At 37.0% G+C, this 11,090-nt stretch overlaps 1 pseudogene; it reads left to right on the forward strand.

Annotated features, from left to right (window-relative positions):
- Nucleotides 1-597: 597 nt before the first annotated feature.
- Nucleotides 598-4,762, forward strand: LOC143581297 (secreted RxLR effector protein 161 pseudogene; annotated as a pseudogene).
- Nucleotides 4,763-11,090: the final 6,328 nt, after the last annotated feature.

An 11,090-nucleotide genomic window follows, 5' to 3' on the forward strand; every position in this document is an offset into this window, starting at 1 on the left:
AAATGTACACGTAAACACTTTCATGGAGGCGAGCCCCAATACTGTCTTGTATTTTGAGCATGTGTTTCCTAAGTTAGGACATACACATGAGGCCTCATCATCACGAGCGAATGATGTAGGTGCAAGCTCGTCAACACAAAATGACGACTTGGTTTATGAAGGAACACATGAACGGCCCGAGATCGAGGATGGTGATTTAAGACGAAGCAAAAGACAAAAGGTTGCAAAATCCTTTGGTCCTGACTTCGTAAGCTTTATGGTTGAAGGTGAACCTAATACCTACCATGAAGCGGTGACCTCACCTGAATGACCTTAATGGAAAGAAGCAATCAAGAATGAAATTGATTCGATCTTACAAAATCATACTTGGGAATTGGATCTTCCAGTTGGTTACAAACCACTTGGATATCGTTAGATATTCAAAAAGAAGATGAAAGCCGATGGAAGTATTGAAAAATACAAGGCGAGGCTAGTGATCAAAGGTTTTAGATAAAAGGAAGTCTAGACTATTTTGATACTTACTCACCTGTAACACGTATAACCTCTATAAGGTTGGTGCTTGCAATCGCGTCTTTACGAAGTTTGGAAGTGCACCAAATGGATGTAAAAACGGCTTTTCTAAATGGTGATTTGGAAGAAGAGATATACATGGAGCAACCTGAGGGTTTCTCCGCCCCTGGTCAAAGGGCAAAGTATGCAAACTCATCAAGTCTTTGTATGGCTTGAAGCAAGCTCCAAAACAATGGCACCAAAAAGTTTGACAAAGTCATGATTAGCAATGGTTTCAAAATTAATGAGTGTGATAAATGTGTTAAAAACACAAATGGAGGTTATGTTATTTTATGCCTTTATGTGGATGACATGCTTATCATTGGGAGTAATGATAAAATGGTTCAATCTACAAAAGATATGTTAAAGGCACGATTTGACATGAAGGACATGGGTTTAGTTGATAATATTCTTGGAATAAAAATCATTAAAACCAAAGAAGGTCTTACTTTGAGTCAAGCACAATATGTCGACAAGATTCTTGAAAAATTCAACAAGGAAGACAATCGAGTGGCTCGTTCTCCTGTTGACACTACTCTACATCTATGTAAAAATAGAGCTGAGCCGGTTGCTCAATTAGAGTATTCAAGAATCATTGGAAGTCTAATGTATCTCATGACATGTACGAGACCCGATTTAGCATACGCGGTGAGTAGGCTAAGTAGATATACTAGCAATCCAAGTGTTCAACATTGGAAAGCTATGATAAGGGTGCTTAGGTACATAAGATACACAAGAGACTGTGGTTTGCATTATACCAACCATCCAGCTGTGATCGAAGGGTATACTGATGCGAACTGGATTTCGGATATGAAAGATTCCAAATCAACAAGTGGGTACGTGTTCCTACTTGGTGGGTCAGCAATATCTTGGAAATCATCCAAACAAACTGTAATTGCTAGATCCACAATGGAGTCTGAATTCATTGCCTTAGACAAATCTGGGGAAGAGGCAGAATGGTTACGTCAATTCGTGGAAGACATTCCACAATGGCCAAAGCCGTTGTCGGCAATTTGCATACACTGTGACAGTGAGTCTGCAATTGGTAGATCTCAACGTTCAATGTATAATGGCAAATCAAGGCATATGAGACTTAGACATAACACGATACGACAACTACTGTCAACGGGTGTTATCACGATTGACCATGTGAGGTCAGAAGATAACATTGCAGACCCGTTAACAAAAGGCTTAAGCACGGATAAATTTTATAAGTTGTCGAGAGGAATGGGACTAAAGCCCGCGACAAAGGAAGTATGAGGGGAACCTAACTTAGCAGACTGGAGATCCCAAGAGCTAAGTTCAATAGGCAAACTTAATTATACGACCAGAGGCAGTCACTGTAGGGGAGTACCCCAAAACCAAAGGGAGTCTTGAACTTCCTAGTCCTTTCTCCTAGGGGAGTACCCTAAAACCAGTGACATTTGGGAGAGGTTAAGCATATTAAGGTTAAGTGAAATAACCATAATGCTTTTAATGATTAATGGGAATCACCTATGTTAGAGAGAAGTGTGGTCGCTTCGAATAGAATTGTGGGGAGGCGCAATCTCCTAGAGCTCTCGCAGAACCAGGACCGTGATCCATGACTATAACGGACACAAGAATGAGGGGTTGACCAAACCAGGGAGAGTATTGTGTGAAGGCATATTGTCGTCTACACAAATGGGGGGTCTGTTCAAAGTCATCGCGACTACAAACCGCTAGGAGGCTAAGTATGCTTCACAACGGAAGGTTCAAAGGGTAACACCTACCTATTCGGCAATACTCAACTGCTGAAACTTACTTCGAAGAATCGATTTCCATTCATGTGGGGGATTGTTGGAAAATTTGTTACGTGTGCATTAGTAGGTTGTTATGACACAACAAATGCACACTAATAGACATTGATGAATGAGATATCGATGTGTGATTGTGTGTATTTGAAAGAAAATACTATAGTGGTGTATCCCACATTGGTAGGATGAAAAACTTGTGCCTTGTTTTTCCTCTATAAATAGAGAGGTAAACTAAGTTGCAGCACACATCAAACCTTACACACAACACAAGCATTGTTGCAAGGTTTTTCTAACTTCTTCTTCTTCTACATTTCTGGTTTTTTTTATTCGAACCTTTTTCAGGTTTACGGTTAACTCCGGCAGTACTACTGCTCCGGCTGTTGTACCCTGGGAAACAACGAGTTCTCTTGGGAGACTCGAAATATTGTTTTAAGGGCCCCGTGTTCAACACGATCCTCAGCCAAACCGTTTATATTTTTTTTTCCGTATTGTATTTGGTTTATTTCTTTGATTCTGTATTGTATTTCAGATTCTTGTATTGTATTGTATGAGTAATAAAACTGTTTGTTAATTTTCTGTTTATTTACTCAATTCACGAATTCGGTTCCTACAACTTGCACGTTCTACGCATCCGTTTTTATCAAAATCTTGGTTGAGTGTATTTTCTGGGCTATAATTGGTAAAGAAATTAGGTTATTATTTTTTTAAAACATGTTGTTGATATACGGGTAGGTTTAAACTTTTAAATATATATATTTTTTTGAAAGGCAAAGATTTATAAAGCTTATGGAGCTGATTTTAACAATCTAACCAAGCAATGGAAAATCAAAATTACATAAAAATAAGAGAGTTTTGGATCCACTTGGTTATTTGTTATTATTTCTTTAAAATTTTAGTTAAAAACAGCCATATAACTATTTAAACCGTCCCCACTTATTTGATATCTTTAATTCTTTATTTCGTTACATATGTTTTCATTGACATGTAGTCATGTACATTTGCAAGTAGAGACATTTCCCCTACCAAACTTATATGTTATAAAAATCTGCATATCGTGCAAATGTTATTGTCAAGCCAAACGTATACATGTGGATGTCAAAGTCGTCATTAAACAATTTTGTTCGGGATGATCATGTGCGTCATAAATAGGTTGTTCACGAGCTGAGTTCAAGCTCGAAAATAATTGAACCAATTTTGCTTGATATCGTCTATCAATCTAAAAAAGATTAAGCTTGAGTTACTAGCTATTTAATAGCTCCGATCTCATAAACAATGAAAAGAAAGCACTAGCTCAAATATTCAGACCATTAGACTAAGAGTAGTGGGAGAGTCATGACGGCGTTTTGGGTGTCAAAAAGGCTCCGAGCGTTTTTTACGAAACGCTAGAAGAGGATGAAGGTGGGCCAGGCCATTCAAACAACCAATGGGATGAAAGTGGGTGGCGTTTTGGACGTTGCCCATTACGCTTGGTCTTAGTATTAAGAGTAACCTGTGATTTTCGTCCCTGTGGTTTGTTTAAGTCTACGGTTTTAGTCCAATAATTTTAAAATTGCGATTTTCATCCATGTGGTTTCATTTCACTTGCAATTAAACCCGACTACACTAACCCGTTAAGCCTTGTCGTTAAAACAATCAGCGTGCCCCTCACGTGAGGGGCAGTTTTGTCTATTTTCTCCCCAAATAATCTCAGTCGTAACTCGCAAGCCCCCTCACATGAGGGGTTAGGGTGTATTTGGTAAAAAAGGACAAACATGCCTTTAACATGAGAGGCACTATGATGAGTTTAACGACCATACTTAATGGGGTTAGTGAGGTCGGTTTTAATTGCAAGTCAATGAAACCATAGAGACGGAAATCAAAATTTTAAAACTATTTAATTAAGCCCTATATTTAGACAAATCATATGAACGAAAACCGCAGTTTAATCTAGTATTGATTGACTTGTAACAAGTTAATCTTACATCATGATCAAATCTATCTCAACCTTGGTTGCTACACTCCCAAACTAGAAACTAACAAGTTAATCTTACATAAAGCTAAAACTAAATAGTTAATAAAAATGTTACAATAATAATTCATAAATAAAGACCATAACATAAAGCACTTTCCCTTGTCGGGGACTTCCACGTGTTGGATAGTTTTCTTTTCATGTATCTAAACGACAGTAGTAATTGTACTTAAATGATACACCATTTATTATTCTTCATGAAACACAAGAGCACATGCCTTTGCATTTTTTTGTCTATATGTATTCAAATAATATTTTTTTTAGGATCATATGAATGATAAACAAACTACTTATCAAATAACTAACTTCACTCTTGGTGATCATGTTTATATATTACATAACCATTTAATCATCAGAACATGACAATTATTCAAAGTGTTCTTGATGATCTTAATTCACTGCAATTGTTTTTGTTCTTTTTGGCAGCTAATTTGGCTTCGAAGTGTAGGTTTTTGATTTCGTATGACTTGGATGCCTTTCTTATCGTGTATAAATAATGTATCACTCATATTTAAAAATTTTATGGATACAAGAAATCAATAATATGATAAAATAGAAGGTGTATTTCAAAGTAAGTGATAATTAAAAAAGTAATAATTTTAGTTGTGGCTTAAAGCTTTACATCCTCTCATAATTTTATTACTTATAACCTTTGAAGATTGTAAGTAAGACGAAAATAGTTTTTAACGTTTTGACTTTCATAATTTATAAAGATGATGGGACATCATTATTTAACCCTTTCACGGTTACAAACCCAATTATAAAATCATGTCTCGTATTATATACATCATACGATGATTACTTACTATTCGTTAGGGCTAGTGGTGTGTTCCCTACATGTACTGTGCATTGTCGTTTGTAATCGTTTTGGTTAAAAGTTAACCATTGTGACTCTAATATCCGATAATCTAAAAATCACCACAAAAACTAAGCTTAAAATATCAAATCTATAATATATATAAACGAAAACACAAAAATCTTCCGTGTCGCGATGTGGCCGCTCCCCCTTTTTTGGAGTCACCAGATTTGCTTGATTTTTAAGGGTGTTGCTAAACGTACCCCACCCTCATTCATTTTTACTAAACATACCCCCTCCCTTAGGTTTACATTAATACGATTTAAACCTTTTTGTTGTTTTTTTGTCATTTTGTTATCTTTTATTATCATTATTATTTTTATAAAAGCATTTTTATTTAACAACTTTTTTTTCTATGTATCTTTTTTTGTATATTTAAAAGCCTTTAATAAAAACATATTTTTTCTTATCTAGAAAAACGTTTTTTTATCTAATAAAATTGTTTTTCTTGTTTAAAAAAATGTTTTTTTATACTTGTTTTAATCTTTTTGAAATGCGTTTTTTTAAATTAAGAGAGTTTACATTCTTTTATAAAAAAATCATATTAGTTTTTATAAATAACAAGGTTAAATAACATACAACTTGATAAACAAATTTGGCTCTTTTCTTAAGTAACATTAACTCATGTATCTAAACAAAAAAAAAATCAAATTGTTTTAAATACATTTTATAAAAAATAAAATAAAAAACTAGCTAGAGAAAACATACAAAACTTTTTAATACATATAAAAAAAATAAACAAACTTTTAATAGGATCTTAATGAAATAAAATAATAAAATCAATAATAAAAATATATAAAAAATTGTAAAACAAAAATAGAAACTTAATAGTTTTTTATTTGATATTTTGAGAGAATTATAAAATAAAATAAGAGGGACTATAATGTCAATTATAAATATTAAGGGGAAATGAAAGTTCAAGGGGGGTGTATGGTTAGCAAGAGAGGGGGTACGTTTAGCCTGACCCATTTTTAAATGGAGGTTTCTCAATCATTTGACCCGAATTCATGGGTATGGGTCTTAGCAAACCCGGATATTCCTTAAACGGGTTATAACATCTAATTAAATTAAAAAATTATTCTTACCAGATTATTGATGTAAAAATCCTATAAAATAGGATATACTAAAAATTAATATCTTATTAATTTTAAAATATATATATATATATATATTATTTAAATAAAAAAACCAATTTTATAGTAAAAAAAATAAACCGGTTTTGGGTCTCATCAAACCATAAGTATATTATTAACTTTCATAAATATTATTTATAATTAAAAAACCAATTTTATAGTAAAAAAATAAATGGGTCTTGGATCTCATCTAATGTTCTATATAATATATATAAACAAAACTATAAAAATCCTATGTGTCACAATGTGGTCGCTCCCTCTTTTTTTGAGTCACCATATTTGCTTGATTTTTAAATGGACGCTTCTCATGCATTTGACCCGAATTCACGGGTATGGGTCGCATCAAACTCAGATGTTTTTTAAAGGGGTCATAACATCTCATTAAGTTAAAAGCTAATTTCATCAAATATTTAATATAAAAATCCTATAAAATAGGGATATACTAAAAATTAATATCTGATTTATTTAAAAAATATATATTATTTATAATTAAAAAACAAATTTTATAGTAAAAAAACATAAACGGGTCTTGGTCTTATCAAACCTGAAGAAACACGGATCCAATCCCCTGTTATGGATCCTGGATCCAATGAGTCCACATGGTAAAATACGATAATTACTAACATAGTATGAGCACAACTTCCCAAAGTCCAATGACTGGAACCTGCAAATCAGACACCGTGAGTCTCGTTACAGGAAGGACAAGGTGAGGGGTCTTCCTGTAACCACCCTCCGGCGTGAGAATCAGTAACGAACGTAAAGGAGAAAGTAATGAAGTCAGAGTATAAGTGAGTAAGAATACCAGTGAGTGAATGTGAATGAATACCTCGTGCAGGTTGACAAGGTATTTATAGCCGAAGGAGGTAGGAAGGTGATTGGGCCATCTGTCCTCTTCTAGAAGATCTTGATAACTGCCTGGACGCGTGTCCTCTTATGATAGGTTGATCTATACGTCCCATGTGCATGGGTATAACGACCTGGACATGCGTCACCTAATGATAGGATGAATTTCACCCTGGCCATGTGCACGGTTATAACAAACTGGCCAGGTATCCTTTTTATTATTGGTGGGCAAGTCACGTACTCCTCAAGTAATAATCGTGGACGTTCTTCAAGAGTGTAGTTAGTTATTAACAGCTGTCTAGTTGGCATTGCCCTCCGGTCATATTGGCGGACAGATGTCTTGTCCCGCTGATGACTTCTGAGGGTGCCAGGATACTTCCGCGTGTGGTACAAGGATGTTCTTCCTCTCCCATGATATGCGGGTGATCCGAATGTCCCGCGGGCGATACATGAGAGGTTCCTCAATGACCCGCGGGTGGTACTTAAGGGTATTCAGGTCTTTTTAGTACCCTACCTCTATAAGTCCCCCCAGTCCAGTGTTTCTTCCGTGTGAAGTTTTTATCCGGGTGAAATTCTGGACTTAATGTATTTCGGGGGTTTTTTGGATTTTGAAGTTTTGTAGAAAATATCTTCTGTTGGTATAGATAATCATGAAAAAGGACAAGTTGACCACTCGCAAGCGCGTGAACAGATGATGGGACGTTTATGTCGGCTGTCACTGTACCCGACTGCGCTGCCTTTTCTCTTTTTCGAATTTCCCGCGTGACGTGGCGATTGATGATTAGGCGATGAGTTTCTCTCTCCACTGTTCATATCCCATCTCATTAATTGTGATGGGTATAAAAGGAAGAGAAAACTTCTAATCGAAGTTTTATCGCCTTTATTCTCTAATTACCTTCTTTGTTTTCTTTCTGATAAAGCATTGAACTTTCTCATATACCCTTTTACCAAATTTTTCTGCAATGTCGAACGTTCAAACTGAAGTTGACGAGATAGAAATTTCATGGGACTATTCAAAATACGAGAAACTGCTAGAGACGTATGGCATTCCACCGGAATGGGAGCCGGAGTTTCCTTCTCCGGGCTCTATAGCCAGTTTATCTCCCCCTGGTAAAATGGTTGTTTATGCTGATTATTTCACATGCGGGAATTTTCGTCTTCCCTTGACAAAATTCTTTATGAAGGTATTAACTGCCTATGGGATTCATCTCTCCCAGCTGCACCCGCGTGTTGTCATGTGAATTCGTCACTATGAATTTGTATGTATAGCACGTGACCTGGTGCCACATGTTGACCGATTTCCGGTCTTTTACCGTTTTGCCAACCGTGACAGTTGGTTTACATGCCAAGGCTTCTCCGATAGAAGTCTTGGTTATGAAGTTGAAAAGGAGTCCGCCGACTAGCGTAATAAGTTATTCTGGATCTCCGAGGACGTGGTACCTGTTACTATGGTCCGTCGCCCAGTTAACAGTGCTCCTCCGGATGTTATCACGGCTGCCCATGAAGGGCGCGATTGGTTTACAGCCCTAACTGCCACTCCAACTCCCATGCACCCGATCCATGAGGAGGCAATGGTGAGTGCGAAGATGAGCCGTCTATGGCCATTTCCTTCCTTGGAACCTTACTACGAGCAGACTGACAATAGTAAGTTTGGGAATACTTTTTCTCTTGTTTTAATATACCTCAGATTTCTGACTGTTATTATGTAAGGCTCCGAACCCGGTAGCCCTACTTTAGCGTCGGATTTACTCATAAACACAGTTCGTACAAATCAGAGTTCATTAAAACTTTCGCGGAATATAAAAACTTTCATAAAACATTTCATAACAAAACACGTCTTGTCTTAAAACATCATTTTGTCTTTCAAAATAATCGAAACATTTAACTTAAACGTCTTGAGTCTTCCGATGCCAGCCTCTTATTCAGTGCCACGTGTCTCCTCAAGCGAGCTGCCTCATCCTACTCACCTGCGTGCATACTAAAAGTCAGCTACGCTGAGTGAGTTCTAGTTAATCATACACTATACAATACACATAAACTTATATTCTTTCATTCATACTTTCATTCATACTTTCATTCATACTTTCATACTTTCATAACTTCATTCATATTTTCTTTACATACATAATCCTACGTTTTAAAGAGCCTTTCGCCATATAACCTCACAGATATTATAAGGGTCTGGTCCCTAACATCACAGATATTATAAGGGTCTGGTCCCTAACATCACAGATATTATAAGGGTCTGGTCCCTAACATCACAGATATTATAAGGGTCTGGTCCCTAACATCACAGATATTATAAGGGTCTGGTCCCTAACATCACAGATATTATAAGGGTCTGGTCCCTCTTTCCTCGAATATTAGTAGGGTTCGGTTCCCTAGTTCTCGAATATTAGTAGGGTTCGATTCCCTCTTCGTTACCATACAACCATACATCATACCTCGAGTATTATTAGGGCTCGGTACCCTTTTCGTAACCATACAACCATACAACCATCATTTCCTTCTTTTATTAACTTTATTACATTCATACACATAAGCATACATATCATACTTACCTTATACATAGCGTTACAACCTGACGGTACGTGCAATATTCGAAGATCGTTCACGTACCATCAAGCAATCATTCATACATATCACATATATCACATATGGCATACACTTATCACTTAGGATAAATGTATTAACAACACATCGAGTATGCACACAGCCCCGAAAACATAACAAGGAATGGGGCTAGAAACTCACCTGAACACGGTTACGTTCACCGTTAATCGTAATCCCTTTCTTCAGTTGTGCACGGCTGACTGTATAACAAGTATACGTATCAATTAACTATCACTTCTCATATTGCATTTCTATCTTTATATGACCCACAACGAACGGGGGTCCGGGGGGCAGCGCCCCTGGCAGCGGGGTCTAGGGGCGGCAGCCCCTAGCAGGGTCCAAGGGGCAGAGCCCCTGGCTGGGGTCGAGCTGCCAGGTCAGCTTGGAAAAATTTTATTTCCATTAACTGTCTTAACACATTTTTCATTAGGTTTTTAATTTATTTCCTAATCGAACTTGACTTTAAGCGAAGTTAAACCTTAGGCGAACTTAGCTTTAAGCGAAGTTAAACCTTAAGCGAACTTAGCTTTAGGCGAAGTTATCCGTTAGGCGAACTTGGCCGTAAGCGAAGTTATCAATTAGGCGAACTTGGCCTCAGGCGAAGTTACCAGTTAGGCGAACTTGGCCGTAAGCGAAGTTATCAATTAGGCGAACTTGGCCTCAGGCGAAGTTACCAGTTAGGCGAACTTGGCCGTAAGCGAAGTTATCAATTAGGCGAACTTGGCCTCAGGCGAAGTTATCGCTTTGAAGGCGAAGATATCGCTTTGAAGGCGAAGTTGCCAAGTTCAGCCGCTGTTTGGTTTCTATCAAGCATTTTTGGCGATTTTAACACCCTTGTTATGGTTCGACATCACCCACTACGCTCCCCAACCGTTTTCGGTCGTATAAACACTATAAAGCTTGGATCTTTAAACTTCAAAGATCAAGAATCATACCTTTTTGTGCTTGTTTGGATCTCGTTTAACTTGTTTAATCACAACTAATCGCTCACTCTCTCTCGGATCACGCTCGTTCCTCTCCCTCGGCCGCCGGCGGTGTGTGTGGTGTGGGTGTGTTTTGGAGTGTTAGAGAATAAGATGGAATGAGTGATGTTTTAGGGTTTAGGGGATATTTATATCCCTTAAGCCCATGGACCTAAGGCCTATTCTCATTTAACCCATCTCAATTAATCTAAGTCCATGATCCGCTCCTTACTCAATATTAAATAATCAATAACGCGAAATCACTAAACATAACTTTCTTTATTCAACTTTAAAATTTTAGGATGTTACATATTATTACTTGTGTAGGTGAGGGTTCCGCCTTCAGCACTT

The sequence above is a fragment of the Bidens hawaiensis genome, unplaced genomic scaffold (genome assembly GCF_021521415.1).
Source record: "Bidens hawaiensis isolate Kalapana, Puna unplaced genomic scaffold, B.hawaiensis_p1.1 tig00030851_1, whole genome shotgun sequence".
In the NCBI taxonomy this organism is placed as follows: domain Eukaryota; kingdom Viridiplantae; phylum Streptophyta; class Magnoliopsida; order Asterales; family Asteraceae; genus Bidens; species Bidens hawaiensis.